Source organism: Pinus tabuliformis, chromosome 7 (assembly GCF_031772625.1).
Source record: "Pinus tabuliformis cultivar Carrire ecotype Pingquan chromosome 7, CPIR1, whole genome shotgun sequence".
NCBI classification, from domain to species: Eukaryota; Viridiplantae; Streptophyta; class Pinopsida; order Pinales; family Pinaceae; genus Pinus; species Pinus tabuliformis.
The window spans coordinates 1618125404-1618151058 of record NC_142293.1 but is presented as its reverse complement, the minus strand read 5'-3'; the positions used below and the strand labels follow the sequence as shown (position 1 = coordinate 1618151058).

General features: G+C 38.9%; 1 long non-coding RNA gene across 16 annotated transcripts in view; it reads left to right on the top strand.

Annotated features, from left to right (window-relative positions):
• The first annotated feature begins 414 nt into the window (after positions 1-414).
• LOC149254414 (uncharacterized) overlaps positions 415-25655 on the top strand; it is a 216662-nt gene continuing 191421 nt past the window's right edge. For 2 of the 16 annotated variants that reach the window (XR_016267148.1, XR_016267162.1), the window contains exons 1-2: positions 415-912; positions 1142-1199. This is a non-coding gene — a long non-coding RNA (uncharacterized LOC149254414). Of the gene's footprint in view, positions 913-1032; positions 1200-1449; positions 1711-25655 lie in introns of those variants that run through there. The other 14 variants (XR_016267155.1, XR_016267154.1, XR_016267163.1 and 11 more) reach the window with 13 other exon arrangements.

The following is a 25655-nucleotide window of genomic DNA, read 5'->3' as shown; positions in this document are numbered from 1 at the left end:
AATTTATTCCAAACAACTAACTTGCAAATAGATTCAACATTCTTTAAAACCTCACTGAATTCCATCAATTAAACAATTTAAGCTTAAATTTTAAAATTTGGAATTCCATCAATTAAACAATTTAAGCTCAAATTTTAAAATTTTTTTGTTGGAATTTGATTAAAGTTAATCATAAAATTTCTTCTATAAATTAAACTACACCATTATAAAATATAAAAAATATTTTTAAAACATCTATATAAATTTTCCAATCATTTAATTTATATAACTACTTAACATATTTATATAACTATATTAATTATACCATTTTAATAATTAATATTTATAAATTTATATTAAAATTAAATAAAAGTGATTAAAAACACACAACCAAATAATTTCAATCAAATAAATAAATTCATTCCGAACAACTAACTTGCACGGTAATACCATGTGCGTAGTGTATAGAAAATCCCAAGTCACATTGAACCATACTTCAAGAGGCTTCACAATCTCATCTGGTTCACTCAATCTATACGAGCAGAGAAGAATGGTTATCGAAAGTTCTGGAGGTTTCATGGTGGCCTCTAGAAAAGAATTGCAGGCTCAGGCATACTAATGTGATTTGTGGCATTTGTAAGTAATAAGGGATTTTTGCATTGAAAGATCATAGGATCCTGCTATAGTCTGAGGAGGAGCCGGCCTGGTCAGAATTCTTCTTATCGAAAGCGTTTACTCCTTGTTCATTTGCCAAGCTGCTATTATTGAATCCAAGAAACCCTGGCTTTTTTCTGCCCCTTCTATAACTGTCGAGTTTTTAGATTTTTGTCCTTTGTGATATCTCCAACCTTTGGTGGTCACCTTGAAGAGTTGCAACTTGCAGGAACATCCGTAGCCGGCGTGGCCATTCGAGAACCAGCCTATGGAATTATGGTCAGTATTTGTGCTATTATATCTTGTTTCTTTTGTTCAATAGAGTTCTATGCAATTGGTCTCAGCGTGTATTTCCCTTTATTTTCAACATCCATCTTACCTGCTCCTCTCACGTTTTAGATATCTCAATATAGCCACTTTCCTTGGTGGTCTATTTTGCCGGGCAATATTTTGGCGTCTCATCTGCCCCTGTCCGCCTTGTCTCCTTACATTTTCTATTGGTTTGAAGCTTGCTATTACTGGACCACGGAGGAGAGATCAGAGGGCTAAATTTACGGCATGAAGAGGTAAAGAAACCCAAAAAAGTTCTTTAGGCTTTGAATTATATTCTTTGATTTTTTGCCCCAAGTAAAGCGTCTCTATCGATTCTCTTGTTACTATGAAAATTTACTGGCAAGATTCAAGGCTACCTTGGGTTGCAAGTTTTAAATCACAAATCACTTGTTTCTTTGGCAGTTTGGCTATATCTGTGTGTTTGTTTATTAGCTATTTGTTAAAGTTCATGTGTAATTGCATTGAGGTTGGTAAATTTTGCAGACCATGCTTGCAACAATCAGTGTCATTATTAACTATCTACTGTAAATTATGGCAGGTAAGCCTATTTATACAGTCAATTTCACAATAATCACATATAGCCACAGCATATTGCTATTGCAACTAACTTCATGGTAAACATGATCTGTAGAAAGAGCTCCAGGCCTTGCAACTTGTAAATGGTTGTTGGGACCCCGAAAGTTAATGTCAAAATACGGATGTCTAATAAGCTTCGCCCTACATACTCAAATCAAAATGAGAAGGCATGTATCTTTGGCTATAGTTTGTAACAATATTGTGAAAGATGCTGTGATAAACATATTTCATATTGTATTACATTGTCATACATCTTCCCAAACTTTTTTTTTTTTATTTAGTAATTATATTAACTGTAAATTGCATCCTCTTGTGAATATTTTGTCCTTTTCTTTTTTCTTTTTAAATCTTAACAATTAGGTATTGTGTTGGGCCAGAGCTTTGTTGGTGGACATGAAAGTTACACTGCACAATATGTGCATTGATTCATCTGGACAACTGAAACACTGTTCTTTCAACTCCTGCAAGGTTATTACTAAATCTGGTAGCAAACAGGGGACCTATTCAGAGGATTACCAGCCAAGATACAAAGAATTAGATCAGCTAAACCAAATTGTGATGATTCCCAGAACATGGCATAGCAGCTGTGTTACTTGAGTACCAAGCAGCACAACCATGCTTGCCAACGAAGGGACTGAAGCAGGAAAACAAATTGGTTAGACTGGCATCAATAGAATATCTGCGAACATAAAGTTTAACTTAGTTTCCCTTCTTATTATCCTGCATGCGTTTTGTTGTTGCGCAAAGTGTCGAGGCACAGTGACAATGCTCAGAGTAAGGGTTGTCACTCTTAATCCTTACTCACTCCATTTAGACTCTTTCCTAGGAGGTCCCTAAGATAAATGGATGATAAAGCAAATGGATGATAAAGCCTGTGGATTACAGGCTCTAGGAGATTTAAATGATGGACAACTTGATGAATCTAAATGATTAAATCAGATGAATAGATTAAACTCTAAGGTAACCAAGACACGACCACAAGATAGAAACAATTATAGACCAGTGCCTTCGATATTTGAATTAACAAGTTATCCAGAACGATGAAAAGCGACAATCATAAATAATCCATATGCAAGAAATTCTAGATTTAAAATTATTTTCGCTGATTGCCCAAATCTAGATTTAATAAATTTTCTTCAACAACCAAATATGATTAAAAATATTTATCGCACCTTGACCATAGGAAAATCATAAAAATTGCATTTAATGACCAAATGACACTAAGGAACTTTAGGTTAAATTTTTTTAATTATTCCTTAGGAATTTAATTTAATCGAAGGGTTAAAAAATCAAAATTTTTAATGGGCCATAGGCCACATTAAAAATTCTAGAGTTTAAGCGAAAAAAACCTTGAATTTTATTTTAAATCCTTAGTCACCAAATTTAGATTTATGATTTAAAGTTTTTTAATTTTATATTTTTTAAATGTTTTTGGATTTTAAATATTTTAGATGTTTTTAGACTTTTGAAATTTTATATTTTTTTAGATTTAAAACTTTTTAATGTTAAGATTTTAATTTTTTTTTTTTTTTTAATGTTTAGGATTTTTAGATTTTTTAATTTTGGAAAATTTTCAAATGTATTAGATTTTTTTTTAAGATTTTCTAATTTTTAAGTAAAAAAAATCATAAATCACAAAATCAAAATGAAATAAACAAAACAAAAAAAGTGAAAATCAAAACACCTACGCTAACCCTAACTCAAATCATAAATATATACATAAAAAAATAAACTAGGCAAAGTTTAGAAAAATAAAATAAAATTTGAACTAAATAAAAGTGAAAACTAACCCAACCCATCCACATACACAATAATAAGAATAATAAAATCGAATGAGTTTGAGGGTTTGCTGTTGTGTGTGTGCAGGTTCGGGCGGTGGAAGCTGAGTTTGATGGTTTGCTTGCAGGTATGCGGGAGACGTGGACAGTTCGAATTAGGCTTGGAAGAGGGTTCGATTGAACAGCCGGAGGAACGCTGGGCAAGGTGGAGACGGCTACGGAGTGGTAGCAGTTTGGACTGCGTGAAGGAGTGTTAAGTTATGGTATGTTTTATGCTTATAACAGTTTACTTCTTTTTCTTATTATATTCCACAGATTAGCAATCACATGTACATAAAGTAAAGTGCAGATAGAACATTAAACGATCGACAGAAAACAAGCCAAGACAAGAGACACAAGATGTGGCGGCTAGCCAGGGACAAACCCCACAATGTGTGGGGAAACCCTTTGATCAAATCTTTTTTTATTTTCAATAATTCAACAGAGAGAAATAGTACAATAAATCTGATTCATATCAGCAGTAGCAAACTGTAGATCAGCAGCATCAGCATTAGCGGCTTCATCATCAAACTAGGGCAAACGATATCTCACAAACCGACTATCGGATCGACTTGATTCCACCTCCAAAAGTTGCGGTTTCCAGATGAGGTTTAGATGAACCTACAACGCAGTTCAGCTGAGGAGATTTTTTAGTCCACGCAGGTCAATCTTTACTTCTACAGTTGCAGCTTCAGTTTCAGCAGCTTCCGGCTTCAAACTAGGGTAGTTGATATCTTGCAAACCGTCCGTCGGATTGACTTGATTCCACCACCAAAAGTTGCGATTTTCGGAGGAGGTTCAGATGAACCTACAATGCAGTTTAGATGAGGAGATCTTCTAGTCCATGCAGGTCAATCTTTACTTCTGTAGGTGCAGCTTCAGTTTCAGCAGCTTCCGGCTTCAAACTGGGGCAGTCGATATCTTGCAAACCGTCCGTCGGATTGATTTGATTCCACCACCAAAAGTTGCAGCTTTCAGAGGAGGTTCAGATGAACTTACAACGTAGTTCAGATGATGAGATCTTCTAGTCCATGCAGGTCAATCTTTACTTCTGCAGTTGCATCTTCAGTTTCAGTAGCTTCCGGCTTCACATGTGTGAGGGAGAGACCCTTTTCTGCGTAGTAGAGAAGAGACTCTTTTCTACGTAGTAGAGAGAGAGAGATGTGATGAGATGAGTGAGTCCAAATGAGGAAAAGTCCTCCTGTATTTATACACAACGTTGGTGTTTGAATAGATGTGACTGTTGGGCTTCTGAGCCTATATGAGTTGTAGGTCGGCTTGATAATAATTCTATAATCAAAATAAATTAATATCTCCATGAATACTTATCGGAATTGGATGATCTTTATATCAATCCTACACCTCTCGATGAGAGGAATCTAATAAAAATATTATCAGCGTGAATAATATGACTCACATGAAGTTTTGCCCTAGTTGCCAATTTTAACACTCCCTCTCAACTAAGGAGAACTTCATTTGCAATCTGTCTATCAGTCATTACTATTCATTCATCAAAGGCACTGCCCTGTATAGCCTGACCCTTGCCTTGCTTTGCTCTAATCTGCTTGCTCTGCTTTGTCTTGTTCTGCCCTGTACTGATCTATATTGTTCTGCTATGTTCTGCGCTGCTCTTGCATTGTTCTGTTCTGCTCTGCTTTTGTCCGAATTATGAAGAAGAAGAAATGATCGAGGATGTATCATACTGACTCAAAGTCAGTCTCAGAGTATGTACCACTGGTCCCAGACCAGTGTCAACCAACCCGAAGTCAGCATCATAGTGAGTACAACTCCAATGGTCCTAGACCAATATCATCCTCCACTGAATCAAGGTCAGTCTCAGAGTGCGTACCACTAGTCCTAGACTAGTCTCAACCGACCCGAAGTCAGCTTCATAGTAAGTACCATTCCTATCACTGGTCCTAGACTAGTATCGCAGTCTCAGAGAGTGTACCACTTGTTCCAGACCAATCTCAACCGACCTGAAGTCAGCGTCATAGTATGTACCACTCTCACTGGTCCCAGACCAGTATTGCACTGACATGAAGTCAGTCTCAGAGTATGTACCACTGGTCCCAGACCAGTCTCAACCGACCCGAAGTCAGTGTCATAGTATGGTACAACTCCTACCACTGGTTCCAGACCAGTATCATTGATCCCAGATCAATGGAGGTCACCCTAGCATAGGGAGTACGGTAGATACAACAATGCGTCCATCGGTACTACTATGGTCCCTAACTTCATTTCCTTGCTCATTGATCAAATGAGAGGTACTTCCAATGAGTCCTAGACTGCATGGGTAGGATGCCTCAACAAGAGAACTAATCAATCTTGTCCTCACAGGAGAACACATCAATCTTGCTACAATCGCCATGGAGAACACATCAATCCAGGCCTCACAGGAGAACTAATCATCCTGCTACACAGGAGAGCGAATCATCTTGTTCCATAAGAGAGCGAATCGTCTTGTCCCACAAGAGAGCGAATCATCTTGTTCCAGTGCGCACCACCAGGGGAGGGTGAGTCACCTTGTGGTCGTATGTTGCTCAAGTAAGAACTGCAAGCCCTCTGAGCTCCCAGAGTTCAATGTATGCAACATGCAGGACCCTTGTACAAGGGTTTCTTGACGACTCCAAGTCGTTTGGGAAAATCACAGATTAGATCTTTCCTTGGGGCTTTGACAAGGTGTATTGACCTGTACATCATCTTAATGCAATGGAGCCTCCTTGCTCATCAACTTACCATATCCCAGATGATGTCTATCTGCTGGAGCAATCGACGAATATGGGATTCCTCAATAATCGAATCCCACCTCTGGTTGTTACAGAGAATCACAGTGGTATGTGTTCAAACAGCTCACTGAAGAGCTTCCCCAACCAGGCAGCTTCATACGAGGTCATACACGTAGATATGTATCCGGTCTTGGCGGTGCTTATGGAAACCGACTTCTGCTTCCTGCTCATCCATTATATTGAAGCAGAATCCAAAGAGAAACAACACTAAAAAGTGCTCCAGTGATCCTCCACACTACCTGCCTAATCAGCATTCGAATAATCATGCAGTTTCATATTTCCTGCAGAGTATCTCAATTCATGAGAGATTGTGTCCTGAAGACATCTCACAAGATTCTTGGGACCAATCTAGTGAGGCTCAACCAAATATGAGCTCACAATGCTAACTGCAAAACATATGTTTGGACGAAGGTTCACCAAGAACATCAACGCGGATGAGTTTTTGAAACTCAAAGGCATTTCCCAAATTTGGTCCGACATCACTACCATATAACTTCTGAAAGTTAAGATCCTCGAGGTAGTCACAGGCTTGCAGTCCACCATACCAAATCTTTTCAGAATCTTCTCCACATATTTTCCTTGAGATAGGAAAATTTTCCTTGGCTTCCGCCACACTTCAAGTCCTTGGTTCTTCATTTCAAATTCAGAAGCCAACTCCCTCTTACATTTGTGAATGAGAGGGTATGCATCTGTTAGAAAGAGGTCATCCACATACAACACCAATATGAGAGGCTTGTCATCTTCAACCTTAAAGTAAAGGTTAGGATCGACTTCACTCCTAGTGAATCCCAGCTTCATCAAGTAGCTATCGATCTTCTCATACCATGCTCGGGGTGCTTGCTTTAGCCCATAGAGAGCCTTCTTCAATCTGCATACATGAGATTTTCAATCATAAATCTCAAATCCTTCGGGTTGCTCCACATAGACCTCTTCTTTGATCGAACCGTGCAAGAACGTTGTCTTGACATCAATCTGATGTAGGTTCCATCCTTGTGAAGCCATAAGGGCTATGGTCAAGCGAATAGTCGTATATCTGGCAACAGGTGCAAATATCACATCATAGTCTATACCTTCCTTCTGGGAGAAACCATGAGCAACAAAACGAGCCTTATACTATTCTGTACTTCCATTTGTTGCAACTTTATCTTATAAAGCAATTTTGAAGTAACAATTGTCTTGTCCTGGGGTCTGGGAAGTAGTTCCCAGACATCATTCTCCATAATGGTTAAAGCATCCTTACATACTTGATGCTTGACGACATCTAAGAATGATGAAGGCTCATTTTGTATGATTGTGCTCATACTGGTCAGGTATCCCTGATACCTGTTAGGTTTCTTACTTTCACGAAAGGTTCCTCGGGGTGCAGCATGTTCTTCAGCATCATCAAGTAGCCCCCAAAGCCATGAAGGCCTCTTCCTAGAAGAGGAAGGCTCATGTGGAGGAGGATTAATCGGATCCATGGGTTCTTCTACATCGGGCATTGATTCATCATCCTTTTCTTTCGGTTCCCTGGTGTCGGCTTCTTGAGAGCTCCTTAAAGTCGGAAGATTGTTCACCTTGCTGAGAGCCATATCTTCGTCAAAGGTGGCATCATGGCTAATTACGACTTCCCTTTGACCGGCTACATAGATTCTATAGCCTTTAGTATTTTCACCATAGTCCACGAAAATTCCCTTCTTTCCAGATGCACCCTATTTATATCTTTTCTCTTTCGGCACATGAAAATATATAGGGCTTCCAAAAAAATGAGAAACATCAGGTTTCTTACAGGTGACATTTCTTCAGGAGTCTTGGAACCCAATGCTTGATGAGGGCATCGATTTTGTACATATATGGCGGTGTTTGTAGTTTCAGCCCATAGAAACTTCGGAAGTCTTTGAACAACGTCCACAATCGTACGGTTCTTCCTATCCGCCACACCATTCTGCTCAGGAGTATGTGGTGTAGTAGTCTCCCTCTGAATGTCAGCCTCAGATATGCCTGAGTGAACCAATTGTAATATATTGGAGGTCTTGCTTTGACTTGAGGGGAATGGTCCCTTTTTAGCTTTCCTTCGGCACATCCCGGACATACACCTTCTTTCTCTACTCGGAATTCGGGCATCCTTGTTACCATCTGTCTTACATCGGGTAGAGCTTTATAATGAAGGGGGGAAAACCTCCGATGCCAAAGTTCAGACTAAAGAGATGTGTCATAAAACATGACACCTAGCGGACTTCCATCGACCTGATATAATGAATCAACACGAAACCCAAGAGTAAAGGCATCTTTAACATTATTTTTTGATACACGTACCTTGCCATCGCTGAAGGTTACCTTGTAGCCTTTGTCTTCCATTGCCGAGATGGACACCAGGTTCTTTCAGAGGTCAGGTGCATTTAATACATCCTGGAATTTCTAGCCTTCTTGAATGGTTGTCCTCTTCCTTGATTCCCAGCTCTCCTCTTACCTTTGCTATTGAATTTTCCATTCCTTTGATTGCCATCAGAGGGATTTTGATCATCGTCCCGGTGTGAGTCCTTTCTATCAGGGCACTCCCTTGCATAGTGACCTGCTTTATCGCAGATGTAACATCGTCCTTTTCTTCCACCCTTAGATCCAGCCTTTCTTTTTGATTTAGTCCCGGAATTATTTCTTTTCTTAGCATCAGAAGAAAAAGGCAGCAGGAGGACCTTTAGGCATGGGCATTTCTTGCTCTTCTACCCTTGTTTCTTCTTGAATGCATCGAGCCAATAATTCCTCGAAACCAGGAATTATATTATTGTTCAGAAGAGTAGTCCTGAACATGTACCATTCAGATGGTAATCCTCCAAGAGTCGTGAGTGCCATTTCCCTATCAGTAATAGTCTCCCCAATAGATAGGAGATCGTTCCTGATCTCGGTGATTCTTAAGAAGTATGCTTGCATACTCTCATCTTTACCCTTCTTGATTTCCCTCAGCTTATTTCTAAGAAACAAAACTTGATTTGCATCATTAACTTTAAATAAACTCACCAGTCTATCGTAGATTTCCTTGGAGGTGTCTAGTTCAGAGATGTAGGCCACCAAGCGCTTGTCGATAGAGTCCCGGATGATCTTCTTTGCTTTAATTTCTCCGTTCTTCCATTTGTTCCAGGCAACAACGGATGCATTTGATGGAGGCTCAACAATATTGCCTCTTACATGGTCCAGCACTCCTTGATCCTCAAGGGTTAGATCGATAGACATCTTCCATCCGTGATAGTCAGCTTTCTCATGGAGCTTGTCTTCGGCAAAAAAGAGTGTTGAGGACCCCATCGTTCTTTTAGGATAGCCTTGCCAATCTTCTCTTCGGTGATTGCTCTTGCTTTTGCTCGGGCTTTGTCTTCACTTCAGCTCTGATACCATGTTAAGTTATGGTATGTTCTATGCTTATAACAGTTTACTTCTTTTTCTTATTATATTCCACAGATTAGCAATCACATGTACATAAAGTAAAGTGCAGATAGAACATTAAACGATCGACAGAAAACAAGCCAACACAAGAGACACAAGATGTGGCGGCTAGCCAGGGACAAATCCCACAATGTGTGGGGAAACCCTTTGATCAAATCTTCTTTTATCTTCAATAATTCAACAGAGAGAAATAGTACAATAAATCTAATTCATATCAGCAGTAGCAAACCCTAAATCAGCAACATCAGCATTAGTGGCTTCATCATCAAACTAGGGCAGACGATATCTCACAAATTGATCGTCGGATCGACTTGATTCTACCTCCAAAAGTTACGGATTCCAAAGGAGGTTCAGATGATGAGATCTTCTAGTGCATGCAGGTCAATCTTTACTTCTGCAGTTGCAGCTTCAGTTTTAGAAGCTTCCAGCTTCAAACTAGGGCAGTTGATATCTTGCGAACCATCCGTCGGATTGACTTGATTCCACCACCAAAAGTTGCGGCTTTCGGAGGAGGTTCAGATGAACCTATAGCGCAGTTTAGATGAGGAGATCTTCTAGTCCACGCAGGTCAATCTTTACTTCTGCAGTTGCAGCTTCAGTTTCAGCAACTTCCGGCTTCAAACTAGGGCAGTCGATATCTTGCAAACCGTCCGTCGGATTGACTTGATTCCACCACCAAAAGTTGCAGCTTTCAGAGGAGGTTTAGATGAACCTATAGTGTAGTTCAGATGATGAGATATTCTAGTCCACGCAGGTCAATCTTTACTTCTGTAGTTGCAGCTTCAGTGTCAGCAACTTCCGGCTTCACATGTGTGAGGGAGAGACCCTTTTATGCGCAGTAGAGAAGAGACTCTTTTCTACGCAGTAGAGAGAGAGAGATGTGATGAGATGAGTGAGTCCAAATGAGGAAAAGTCCTCCTGTATTTATACACAACGTTGGTTTTTGAATAGTTGCGACTGTTGGGCTTTTGAGCCTATATAAGTTGTAGGTCGGCTTGATAATAATTCCATAATCAAAATAAATTCATATCTCCATGAAAACTTATCGGAATCGGATGATCTTTATATCAATCCTACACCTCTCGACGAGAGGAATCTAATAAAAATATTATCAGCCATGAATAAGATGACTCACATGAAGTTTTGCCTTAGTTTCCAATTTTAACAAGGAGAGCTGACTCCTGCGGGTGTGGAGAGGAGTTTGGAAGCAGCGCGCTGGACAGAGAGGGATGGTAGCGAAGAGGTGTGGAGCAGAAATGGATACGCAGCAGCAAGGAGAGAGTCAAGCGAGGGGTATGGCAGCGTTGAAGCTATGGACAACAGTGAGGAGAATGCAGGTTTGAAAGACTGCATGAGGATGGGAGGTTGATGGGGAGCTGATGAAAAGACTAAACAGCGAGGGTTTAGAGACAACATGAGAGGGGTGGAGGCTCAATGTTGCGGGTTGATGAGCATAAGGTTTTGAAGCTGGAGGCAACGAAGGTGGACAACGAGAGTCTGGTCAGAAAACTCAGGAACAAACCCAAGCTTTTTCCAGATTTTTTTTTTTTAAATTTAAAACTCAAACTCAGAAAATAAATTTCGAAATTTTCCAGAAACCATCAAAAAGGACCTCGAAATTTTCTGGAAAAGAAGAATACAACAGAAAATTGAAAACCCAGGCAACAAACCAGAAAAGGGGTGGCCCAAAACCTTTTTAAATCCACCACATTTTCTTAAATAATTTGCATAAATTTTAATTAAAATTTTAAATCCTTCTGATTCAGATTTGCCTGATGAAACCCCCACAAAATTTTCAAGATCTGAAAATAAATAAATTCCCTGCAAAAAATGATGCTGATGAAAATCAGAAATCCAGATCTTACCCTCCAGGGCCTAGATCTAGACTCTGCACAACTTTCAGCTTTAGATCTGTAGCTGCAACACTCAAATGATATACACAATGACCCAAAAAACACTAAAACCCTGAAAACCAAAGTCAGAAAACTAAAATTAATTACAGATCTATGTACATAAATGGCAGATCTACCAGATCTAGGGAGTGTGAGTCCGACTCCGCTCCTAGATTTGATGATCTGAGGCTCTCAACAGCCAGATCTAACAATTTAGCATAGAATTTTTTTTTTGAATTTTAGAGGAGGTACTAAGCTCAAAACCCTTCATGCATCACCCATAAAAATATCTTACGATAAGCCCAGGATCAAATTTAAACTGGGCTTTTCAGAAAACACGGATCGGGAGGTGGCTGGTTCAGCCGAGAACTTCCCTGAACGCCCGATGATCAATAATCAAGGATTTTCTTGCAAAACTCAATTCAGTCGTCAACATAAAGTGAGAAAACGATAATAAATTCAGATTTAATAGAGATACCTGCTATTATATTCAAAACTTAAATTATCATTCAAACCCTAGTGATTGAGCAAGATACCTGTACTCAAATCGCTCTTCAGAAGCTACTATTAATGGCAAAAAAAGAAATTGCGCACGAAAATAATGAATCTTACAGCATTTTCATGAAGAGTAACACCAACGAAATTTAACCTCAAAGTCTTTTTTTTATTGCTTATAAAAAGATTACAAGAGAGAGCTTTTCGCTTAGTACACGATCAAAAGATCGGATGATACTGACTTACAAATGATCTCCTATTTAAAGATAAATCCTCCAACGGCTAGTTTGAGTGATCCTTGTCAAACTGATCTTGACCGTTGATGAGGATCAAAATTTCTTTTAATCTCATTCGTTGAAATTTTAAATATTGAGGAAATTTCGAATTTTTCAATTAAATGCATTTTAATAAATTAATAAATTAAAATTTCGCATTTATTTCCTTAAAATTTTGATTTTGACTTGAACCTAGGGACCCAAGGCATAAAATTTAGCAAAATAATCAATTAACCTTAGTCCCTGGACCTGTTAAGATTTATTTTTTTTAAAGGACCCACGAATTTTACTTCTAGAAAATTTAAATTTACCTAGGAGCTAGGACCTATGAGGGGATAAATTTTTTTTCTAACCCTCAAGACACTTTACATCATGATTTTTACATGTTTTACATTTCAAGGGGCAAAACCCTTTTGCAAAAGACCCTCACAGACTACCCAGTTCTGCGACACAAATATAATTTAGCAGATCAAGCAAATTGTAATAAAATAAACTAACCAAATAGTTAGGATTATTCCCAAATCACTTTTACATAGACTCGATTTAGAACACTAGGACTCCCCTAAGATTCCAGTGACAAAATCCATTCCGGCTTTGGGGTAAGGCTGAAGGAAAACTCTATCGACCATCCGAAAATGGATCGGTGAAACAAAAAAACCTCCCAGAATGTAGATTGTCAACCAAAAAATAGATTTATCTAGGTGATTACACACATGACATGGATCTGCTGAGATTATTTACATTATACACATGCAAACTGGATTTACATTATAAGATGATGATCAAGCTGATGATGATAGCTGGACGGCACGAACACATCGATCAGGCGTTATCCCTTTTGTGAAAAAGGGGGTGTATTGTTATGGGTTGTTGACATGTACTGGTCAACATCTGGCTCTTCTTGGGGACACGTTGTTGCATTGGAGGAATGTGAGAATCTAGAATTTGCATCCACGCAACACACAACGAAACATAAGTAGTGTCCATCCAAAAATCATCATACAACGTGAAGCACAGAAAAGATATAAGCTCTTCATTTATTAACATGAAAAACACAAATCTAACTACAAAATGAAATACTGAAATAAAATTGCATAAGGTTAGAAATACAATACAAAGATGCCCCATGACATCAGATGTGTTCAATATAGTGTATATTGAGCATTTGCCTGCTTTCAGGCAAATCGGTTGGCTGTTTCTCAGATGTGCCATGTCCAATCCTGCATACACTAGGACTTTTTCCCATTCGAAAATCATGCTGCTCGCGGCCATCTGATGCATCAAATCGCTTTCTCATTCTCTTTCTCTTGCGCTTTTTCTTTGTGGCAAGCTATATCACTGATGACGTGGAACATTCTGCTTCAAAACTCTCAGATGAAGCATGTAAGATATGTGTGACATGTCTTTCTTCATTTTGCATTTGATTTTTATCGTTTTCAATTTTATCTGGGTCACCTTCAATTAACCACTTTTCAATGGAACAAATGACCTCCTCATAATAAGATGGAGCTTGTTGCAGGAGATAAGGAGGCTTCTGATTTGTCGACGTCTCCTTGTTTCTTTCATCCTCTGATCGATGCTGAAATTTTTGTACCTGTATTGTTATGGCATCCATTTGGTTAGTGTTCAAGCTTCATAGCACTGACTTCCTTGGCATGGTTTTCCTCCATGGTCAATAACTTATTCTGAAGACACCTCTGACCAGCGTCCACATCTTTTGTTACTTTTTCATTCTCTTCTTTCATGTCCATGAAACAATTTTGAATATAGTTTATCTCTTTCTTATGATTTGCTTGCATGGTAGCCAACTGATTATTATAATCGAATGTCATGATGGTCATTTCTTCATCCATAGCTAATAACTTGTTTTGCATAGAATTAATTTCCCTGTCACAATTAGCTTTCATGGTTTCCATCTCCTTATCTCACTTTTCCAGGTGGGTGTATAAAGTTCTCATATCCTTGACGTAATTAGTTACAAATTTTTCTTGATTAAGCTCCATATTTTTTACCAGCCGCATTAGTTCTTCTATAATTTGCTTATGATTTTCCCTTTCATTGTCGACACTGATTTGATAACTTGTTCCTGTTTTTCCACTATCATGGATTTGATCTGCAACGGTACAGGTGGATGGCACATTTTGATATGGAGAATTGTCTTGAAATCTTTCATCGACAGCTCGATCCTTCACAAGATCACTTTCATTCTGTTGCATAATTTTAGGGGCACAAGGTGAGCTATCTTGATAACCATATCTATCTTTAAAAGCATTGACGATGTCTTGTAAAGAAGTGAAAGAATTTTCAGGACAATTATTAAACCAATTCAAAGCATCACCCTCTAAAGAAAAGGCAAATACACACATTTTGACTTCTTCATGATCATACTGTGGAGAACTACAATATATGAGCATTATACAAGAAAACCTGCATAGATGCTTTCTAACAGCGACTGAATCACCACCCGAGAACAAAGACAATTTATGAATGGCCACTTCTGGAATATCATGGAGAACATCAGTAAAATGACATGGGGTAAAAGAATCATCCATGATGAATAATGAGGGACCAAATGGATGATAGAGAGAGACCTCTGCTCAAGAAATTCAAGAGATCCACAAGAAGGGAGATTCTAGTAGAAATTCTTGTAGAAATGAAAGAAATGGAGTCGCCACTTGAACATGAATCTAACTATAGGATCCAAAAGGCAACAAATAATCGGATATAGGCGAGGGCTTCTTGCTGAGAAATAATAAATGAAAGAAGTGGAGTCGCCACTCAAAGAAGAAACGAACCGAAATGTCCAGGTGCTAAAAGTGCAGATGAAACGATTAACGAGATGACGAAAGATAGGGTGATGAAAAGATCAAATGACGCCAGGAAATGTTTTGCCGCTTGACAGGCTAATGAATGACGGAAAAGATGAGATGATTAAAACGATGTCGAAGAAACCAAGGACATAAAAAACTCTGTCCCCGGTGGCAATGCCAAGGAGTGTTGACTTTGCCAGCTCGAATGAGATATGAGACAGATGAAAGATAAATGTCGAAGAAATGTCGTGAGGACCAAGGACAGAAAAACTCTGTCCCCAGCAACGGCACCAAAAAATGTTGTCGCGCAAAGTGTCTAGGCACCGCAACAACGCTTAGAGTAAGGGTTGTCACTCTTAATCCTTACTCACTCCATTTAGACTCTCTCCTAGGCAAGTCAAGGGGGGTAGTCCTTAAGGTAAATGGATGATAAAGCCTGTGGATCACGAGCTCTAGGAGATTTAAATGATGGACAACTTGATGAATCTAAATAATTAAATCAGATGAAATAAGTAAACAAAAATCATAAATCACAAAATCAAAATGAAATAAACAAAACAAAAAAGGTGAAAATCAAAACACCTACGCTAACCCTAACTCAAATCATAAATATATACATAAAAAATAAACTAGGCAAAGTTTAGAAAAATAAAATAAAATTTGAACTAAATAAAAGTGAAAACTAACCCAACCCATCCGCATACACAATAATAAGAATAATAAAATCGAATGAGTTTGAGGGTTTGCTGTTGTGCGTGTGCAGGTTCAGGCGGTGGAAGCTGAGTTTGATGGTTTGTTTGCAGGTATGCGGGAGACGTGGACAACTCGAATTAGGCTTGGAAGAGGGTTTGATTGAACAGCCGGAGGAAGGCTGGGCAAGGTGGAGATGGCTGCGGAGTGGTAGTAGTTTGGATTGCGTGAAGGAGAGCTGACTTCTGCGGGTTTGCGTGGAGAGGAGTTTGGAAGCAGCGAGCTGGACGAAGAGGGATGGTAGCAAAGAGGTGTGGAGCAGAGATGGATACGCAGCAGCAAGGAGAGAGCCAAGCGAGGGGTATGGCAGCGTTGAAGCTGCGGACAACAGTGAGGAGAATGCAGGTTTGAAAGACTGTGTGAGGATGGGAGCTTGATGGGGAGCTGATGAAAAGACTAAGCAGCGAGGGTTTAGAGACAACGTGAGAGGGATGGAGGCTCAACGCTGTGGGTTGATGAGCATAAGGGTTTGAAGCTGGAGGCAGCGAAGGTGGACAACAAGGGTCTGGTCAGAAAACTCAGGAACAAACCCAAGATTTTTCCGGATTTTTTTTTTTAAATTTAAAACCCAAACTCAAAAAATAAATTTCGAAATTTTCCAGAAACCCTCAAAAAGGACCTCAAAATTTTCTGGAAAAAAAAAATACAACAGAAAATTGAAAACCCAGGCAGCAAACCAAAAAAGGGGTGGCCCAAAACCTCTTTAAATCCACCAGATTTTCTTAAAGAATTTGCATAAATCTTAATTAAAATTTTAAATCCTTCTGCTTCAGATTTGCCTGATGAAACCCCCACAAAATTTTCAAGATTTGAAAATAAATAAATTCCCTGCAAAAAATGATGCTGATGAAAACCAGAAATCCAGATCTTACCCTCCAGGGCCTAGATCTGGACTCTGCACAACTTTCAGCTTTAGATCTGTAGCTACAACACCCAAACGAATACACAATGACCCAAAAAACACTGGAACCTTGAAAACCAAAGTCAGAAAACTAAAATTAATTACAGATCTATGTACATAAATGGCAGATCTATTAGATCTGGGGAGTGTGAGTCTGACTCCGCTCCCAAATCTGATGATTTGAGGTTCTCAACAGCGAGATTTAATGATTTAGCACAATTTTTTTTTTTTGAATTTTAGAGGAGGTACTAAGCTCAAAACCCTTCATGCATCACTCATAAAAATATCTTATGATAAGCCCGGGATCAAATTTAAACTGGGCTTTTCAGAAAACACGGATCGAGAGTTAGTTGGTTCAGTCGAGAACTTCCCCGAACACCTGATGATCTAATAATCAAGGTTTTTTCTGCAAAACTCAATTTAGCCATCAACATCGAGCGAGAAAACGATAATAAATTCAGATTTAATAGAGATACCTGCTATTATATTCAAAACTTAAATTCTCATTCAAACCCCAGCGACTAAGCAAGATACTTGTACTCAAATTGCTCTTCAGAAGCTACTATTAATGGCAAAAAAAGAAATTACACACAAAAATAATACATCTTACAACATTTCCATGAAGAGTAGCACCGACGAAATTTAACTCCAAAGTCTGTCTATATTGCTCATAAAAAGATTACAAGAGAGAGCTTTTCGCTTAGTACACGATCAAAAGATTGGATGATACTGATTGACAAATGACCTCCTATTTAAAGATAAATCCTCCAACTGCTAGTTCAAGCGATCCTTGTCAAAGTGATCTTGACTGTTGATGAGGATCAAAATTTCTTTTAATCTTATCCGTCGAAATTTTAAATATTGAGGAAATTTCGAAATTTTCAATTAAATGCATTTTAATAAATTCAAAAATTAAAATTTTGCATTTATTTTTTCAAAATTTTGACTTTGATTTAACCCCAGGGACCCAAGGCATAAAATTTAGCAAAATAATCAATTTAACCTTAGTCCCTGGACTTGTTAAGATTTAATTTTTTTAAAGGACCCACAAATTTTACCTCTGGAAAATTTAAATTTACTTAGGACCTAGGACCTATGAAGGGATAAATTATTTTTCTAACCCTCTAGACACTCATGATTTTTATATTTTTTACATCTCAAGGGGGAAAACCCATTTGCAAAAGACTCTCACAGACTACCCAGTTCTGCGACACAAATATAATCTAGTAGATCAAGCAATTTGTAATAAAATAACCTAACCAAATAGTTAGGATTATTCCCAAATCACTTTTACATAGACTCGATCTAGAACACTAGGATTCCCCTAAGATTTCAGTGACAAAATCCATTCCGGCTTTGGGGTAAGGCTGAAGGAAAACTTTGCTGACCATCTGAGGATGGATCGTTGAGACAAAAAACCTCCCGGAATGTAGATCGTCACCAGAAAAATAGGTTTACCTAGGTGATTACACACACGACACAGATCTGCTAAGATTATTTACATTATACACATGCAGACTGGGTTTACATTATAAGATGATGATCAAGCTGATGATGATAGCTGAACGGCACGAACACATCGATTAGGCGCTATCCCTTTTGTGAAAAAGGGGGTGTACTGTTGTGTGTTGTTGACACGTAGTGGTCAACACGTTTCACAATGGACCCTGCACATTTAGCAATAAGCCATACTTCATTCTGTGGCTCAACCTGAGCGTATTCACATAGTATTAGATGATTTAGAGCAAGCTCATTAACAAGTTAAATGTGCCATCACTAACATACAAAAGCCTGAATAATGACAACATAAAAAAATGTGCACAACATAGATCAATCACAGTGATTGACAACTGAAGAAAAACCCATTTTGGGTAAAAAACTCCATGGATAAATTAATGAGGAGAGGAATAGATTACAGTGAGTTTATTGACTCATCTTGCGTGTTAATCTCGGCAGCAAGGGTCTCACCATTTGTATTGTCAACTTTGTTCTGCCTGCGTCTTGCTATGACAACATTTCTCTTATTCCGTTCTACATTCTTTTAACTGCAGTCTTCTGCTCTCTCTCTCTTTTGGTTTCTTCCTCTTATATTGGTTTGTGTGCCCCTATGTTGCAGGAAACGTGGGGGGAGGTGCGTTTCCGGTCGGAAATGGGGGCGAAACGCGGAAACGCGTTTGGTACGGCCGTGAAACGCGTTTCCGGCCGTACTGCCACGTTTCCCGAAACGGAAATGTGGCCAGTACGGCTGGAAATGCGTTTCACGGCCGTACAACCCACGTTTCCCCAAAAACTTGTGTTTTTTTTAATTTTTTTAAGGCCGTCTAGTGAGTTCTAGAAGCCTGTCTAAACTTATAAAAGAGAAGTTTGTCTCATTCTCTCATCACACTATTCAGCAAGTCGTTTCTCTTGGAGACTGGCAGTTGTTTAAGCTAGGGTGTTTTGAGCAGTGAGCAAAGTAGATTTCAGCAGCAGGAGAAAGAGATTTCAGCAGCAAGAGAAAGAGATTTCAGCAGCAGATTTCAACAACCACAGATTTGGCTCAGCTACAGCCATATTTCTCTTCTCTTTTCTGGCATTTTGGGGTAGTTTCAGCCACATAAAATTAATTTGGGTAAGCCACATTCATTTTGTTAGTTTTTTCTTACTATTTCTTCAATTTTTCTAGGGTTTATGCTGCCAGAAATATGAAAAACGTTTTTTATTTATGGATTTGTTTTTTAAATTTATTTTTGCAGCAGATTTGGCTCAGCTACAACCATATTTCTCCTCTTTTCTGGCATTTTAGGGCAGTTTCAGCCACAGAAAATTAATTTGGGTAAGCCACATTCATTTTGTTAGTTTTTTCTTACTATTTCTTCAATTTTTCTAGGGTTTATGCAGCCAGAAATATGAAAGACGTTTTTTATTTATAGATTTGTTTTTTAAATTTATTTTTGCAGCAATGGCTTCCAGCCAAAGTGCAGCTGCAAGTTCAAGCCCTAGGGCCAACCCAAGGGCTGAATATTATCCTCTTTGGAGGCATGTGACAAAGCTTCAAAGATGTGGAGGTGGTGGCTCATGGGAATGGCGATGCAATCTTTGCAATAATACGTACAAGGGCTCCTACCCAAGAGTGAAGGCACGTCTATTGCATGGAGGAGGACAGGGGGTTTCAGGTTGCACAAAAACAACAGATCCATTGGCAAGGAGGGCATATCAAAGAGAGCAAGATGAGGCGGATGGTACTAAGAGAAGGCATGATGACCTTACTCAAGCTCCATCTAACATTGAGCCAAGGATTGTAGCTCAAGCAAGAAAGGGGAGAGCTGGTCACACTCAACAACATGAACAACCAGCACCCAGAAATACTAGAGGCCCAGGGGCATCCCCTTCAATTCAGGATAGCAGAATTGTTAGATTGGTGAATGTGCAAGCAAGAGAAGAAACTGATTTCAGAGTGGCTAGGTGAATTTATGCATGCGGTATCCCATTCAATGTTGTTCGCTCTCCTTATTGGCAAGATATGATAAGGGCAGTTAACAAAGCTCCTCAAGGGTACAAGGGGCCCAACTATGAGAAAGTCAGAACCCAGCTTCTTAAAAATGAGAAGGACCTCGTGGAGGAAATTTTAGCTCCAATTCGTTCTTCCTGGAGTAGCTCTGGGGTTACCATAGTCTCAGATGGTTGGACAGATATAAGGCGCAGACCATTGATAAATATCATTGCCACTTCCCCCAAAGGAGCAATGTTTATCAAGGCAGAAGACTGCTCAGGAGAGGTGAAAGATGCACAGTTCATTGCTGATGTTATTATAAAAGCTATTGAACAAATAGGGCCTAACAAGGTGGTGCAAGTTGTCACGGATAATGCACCAGTTTGCAAAGCTGCAGGTTTAATTATTGAGGGGAGGTATGACCACATCTTTTGGACACCATGCATTGTCCATAATCTGAATCTGATCTTAGAGGAGATCGACAACAAAGTTTCCTGGATAAAGGAACTCACAGGGGAAGCAAGGGAGATTATCAAATTCATCACCAACCACCACTAGTCTCAGGCCATATTTCGAGAGTACTCCAAATTGGAGTTGTTAAAAGTTGCTGAGACAAGATATGCCTCAAACTTCGTGATGTTGCGCCGCCTTGTTGAGGTTAAGCATGCATTAGTTTCTATGGTGGTGAGTCAACTTTGGATTGAGTGGAGACAAGCAGATTCAGAGCGGGGATCTATGGTGTGTAGATTGTGCCTTGATGAGGATTGGTGGAGCAAGGTAGATTTCTTGCTAAAGTTCACAACCCCTGCATTTGAGCTTCTCCGGAGTGCTGATATTGACCAACCTTTCTTGGGAGAGGTATATGATGGCATGGATTCCATGGTTGAGAAAACTATGGAAATCATTTCGCAAGAGTCTCCACAACTTTTGTTTGTTGATGATCGTTTTGCTGGTTTGATCAAGAAAATCATTGTTGATAGGTGGAACAATTTCAATACTCAATTGCACACTTTAGCACATGCTTTGAACCCCAAATTTTATGATGAGGAGCTTATTGCTCAAAGCAATGGGAAGAGGAAGGCACCCCATAAGGATAGAGAGGTGGCTAATGGGGTGAAAAAGGCCCTTATGAGAATGTTTCCTTCTCATCTACATAGGGAGGTAAAGGAGGAATTTGCCAGTTTTGGTGCAGGAATAGATGATTATGCAGATATATTAGCTTTGGAGGAGAGAAGCACCATGAATCCAGTTAGGTGGTGGATTTGTCATGGAGCAAATGGTGTACATTTGCAAAACCTTGCCATTCATATTCTTTCACAAGTGGCAAGCTCTTCATCAGCAGAAAGGAATTGGAGCACTTATGGTTTTATTCATTCTGTGAAGCGCAATAGGTTGGGCTCACAGAAGGCAGAGGATCTTGTTTATGTGCACTCCAACCTTCGCCTTGCATCTCGTAGGGGTCCAGAATACAACAATGGTCCTTCTAAAGAATGGGATGTGGATGCAGAAAATCCTGATTTGGAGCTCTCTCTTGCTGCCTTGAATATTGAGGCCGAATCTGGAAGTGGAATTGGTGCATCATCTTCTTCAGCACCACCATCCAATGTTGAGCATTGTGCTGCTTCTATTTTTGATGAGGATTGTTATGATGAGGATTAGTCTTTTGTCTCTATAGTTCTTGCAGCCTTATAGTCTTTGTTGTACTTGCAACCTCATATACTAATATAAATAAAGGCTGATTTTGAGATTTTGCCCTTGGATATATAATAAAGGTTGCGTTGGGATTTTCTTATATTTTTATTTTCATTATGTGATCATTCATGACTCATGAGTAAATGTTATGTAAAGTTATTCTTAATGTTTAAATGTAATAAATTATAATGTATCATTAATGCTTTATGATTGCACATATATAATATTTTTTAAATATTTTTAATATATATATATATATATATATATATATATATATATTCGCGTTTCCCCGTTTCCTAAATTTGGGGAGGTCGCGTTTCGTATCGCTTCCCGTTTCGGAAACTCGTTTCCGTTTCCCCGTTTCGTACAACTTAGGTGTGCCCTCTTTTCTTCCTCTTTTTCTCCTGCCAATTTCTTTCCATCTTCTAAAAACCCCATTGAACCCTAACTGTCCATTTCCGATGGTTTATGCATGACTCTGCCACCATCATAGCATGAATGCCCACATGGCTTTATTTTCCCTTTTTCACAATTGCTTCTAGATCTGACTACAAGATTGAACCTCCCATCTTTAGGTTGATGCCCCCCCATAAACTGGCCTCCCATCTTCAACCTCCTTTTTCACAATTGCTTCTAGATCTGACTACAAGATCAAACCTCCCATCTTTAGGTTGATGGCCCCCATAAACTGGCCTCCTATCTTCAACCTCCAGGGGTTTAACCTGGGACCTGTGGGTACTGGATCTTGTGCTCTGGTGTTGGTTTTAGCTCAAGTTCCCACTCTGGCTCTTGCTCAGGTTCCAACTCCAGCTTTCCCAATGTAGGGCAGCCATGGTTGTTATGGAGGTAGCTTGTCCCTGTAGACATTAAATCAACAATATATGAAGTTGCAGAGACTTAACTCGCCAATGGAGCAGTGGATATTTTGGTTTGGGGTGGAATTCTTTGAGGTTACCTTCCTCTTCTGTTTTGATTATGTTATACTTTCCTTGAAGTGAAATTGTTGTCAACTCAAAACATACCTCATATGCCTGTGGATAACTCGTGTTATGGAGGTGCAAATGCCCAAGCTGCATTCTAATCTTCTCTTTATGGCCTGCCAAAACTGCAATACATACTCCAATCTTCAGGACTTCTGCAATTCGCCTGAGCATACTTTCTAGCGTAAATACTGAAATTCATTAGATTTTGACTGCGATCAATTCAATAACCGAGATATTGTTGGGGATAACACTCCAATAGCAATTGGATCATGTTTTAGAGTGAAAACAACATAAGTTTAATGCTGATACATGCATATTTGCTGTAGGTTAATGAGTTAAAATAGTGTTGTTTGTTAGTGTAAAGATTGGATTGTTTCAGTAGGACTCTAGTACTTTGATTGTATATAATAGATGTGTATGTGAATAGAGAAATTAGCTAAGTTTTATGTGTATCTCGTCTTTGTAGCTGCTGCTATAATCCCCGCTGGCCATCGGGACCGAGTGGTAAGGCCATAATCTGCAGGGTAACAGATTACTCATTATTTCATTGGGGACAGGTGCACGAACGACAACTCCAAACGTCACACACGCCTACCTATAGGTGGCACCAGCGAGATCCAGCCTTTGCTGCATTTGTAGTTATTTTAACGTGTCTCTAGTTATTCAAACATGGTATCAGAGGAAGTTTGGGCGTGACTACTTCACCGAACTGCCTAGGAAGATGAGACTCTGAGATGTAACCCTCCTTAGGATAAATAAGAGTAGATTAGATTAGACTAACGTAGGATAGAGTAGAGTGTTTCTACAGTTGAATTTCTCTATTAGTCTCTGTGTGAAGAAAGTTTGAAGTAGCTTTCGTTTTTGGCTGAATAAAGCTAAGTTGCACTGGAATAGATACGGCAAATTTTCAAAAAAATTGGATATGATATGGCAAGGAAACAACGCACACACAATATTTCATATTTATATTACCATTCATCTTTTAGAATCTAGATTCTATATCTAAAAATACATAATCATCATCATCAATTCAGCATAAACATCGTCATCATCATTAATTATTATTATAACATTCATGATTCAACATATCATCAAGATTCTGTTTCAAATTTCAATCATCAACATGACAACATCATCACCAAAATTAATAATGCACACTACATGGTACAAAGTACAAAATGAACTATGAGTGACAGTCTACTATCATATGGAAATGGCATATTATGGTATTCAGTGTTTATTGTTCAAAAGTTTAAAACACCATCATAAGTTACATTTACATATCATCAAATATGCCTTCATCCATGTCATTAAGATGCACATCCTCTCCAAGAGTGGGAGCATTGCTGCGATGTCCACTTGAAGATTCAACTATTGGTGCCTCCTCATCAAACAAAGTCATATGAAACATGGCATTCAATGTCATATCCAAGTCAGGCAACTCTGGTTCCACATCCCATAGTTTGGTGGGCTCAAGTTTGTATTCGTCACTCTTGTGTGACAAAAGGCGAAGGTTTGAATGAACTTATACTATTTCCTCAACCTTTTTGGAGCCCAATTTGTTCCACTTCACCGAATGGATGAAACCATATGTACTCTAGTTCCTTTCTGCTGAAGAGGAACTAGCAACCCGTGACAAGATCCCGATGGCTAATTTTTGGATATGTGGAAGTTCCCCACCATAGTAGTTCCACCAATCAATTGGACTTAATCTGGTCTTGTCCTGCATAGAATCAATATCAATGCCCAAACCCTTTGATCCCACAAAATGAGCAAACTCCGAATGAATCCGAATCCCAATTTCAAGATTTACAAAAAGCTTTCTAAAAGTTTTTTTTAAATCCTTGTGAGACTTCTGGGTCTTTGTTTGGTGCGGTTCTTTCTGGATCACTTAGCAACTCTGCAGAATAATATTTTGGATTCACTGCATAAGCCAAAAGGTGCAATGGGGTGGTCATCTTGTTCCACCTTTTGGTCAATATATCTTTTATTTCTTTGTAAAAGACTTCATTTGGGTCCTTCTCCTTGGCATTTATAACCACCCTTATCTTATCTATCATGGAGTCAATGCCCTCATACACTTCTCCCAAATTAGGCATATTCGTGTCAAACATGCGGAGAAAATCCACAATTGGCTTAGTAAATGCCAAGAGGTACTCCACCTTATCCCACCATTCATCATCAACAACCAACCTTTCACAATCTGTGCTCTTTCAGATTGGGATTGCCTCCATTGATTCCAAAGAGAACTGCATACCATTGATTGTAATACTTCTTACACTTGCATAAGCCTTGTTAAGACTATGACGTGAGAGGCAAAATGAGTCTCAACAACCTGCAAGTGCAAAATTCCAATGTTTCAATAAATTAAAAATCATAATTGATTGAATACCTATTATGATAACCGAATCATGACATTTGAGAATCCAATTAACATATTTGAATTTAGAGTCATAGAAATTAGAATTTATGAAATAAACTTTAAATTTTAGGTACCTTAAGGAGCTCCAACTTCACAAATTCCCTGTAAATGCCTTGGGACATGTGGTGGTTTGTGATGAAGGCTGGAATTTTTTTGGCCTCTTCAAAAATAACTCGAATCCACTCAATTTTCTTCTCCATCTTATTCAACATGAAGTTCAATGAATGTACAACACAAGGGGTCCAAAAGATGTGCTGATATTTGCCTTCAATAATTAGGTCGGCTACTCTACACACCGTTGCATTGTCAATTATTACCTGGACAACATTTTCCGGCCCCACCAATTCAATTGCTTTAATCAAGATGTCAACCATGAATTGGGAATCTTTCCGCTGCCCCTC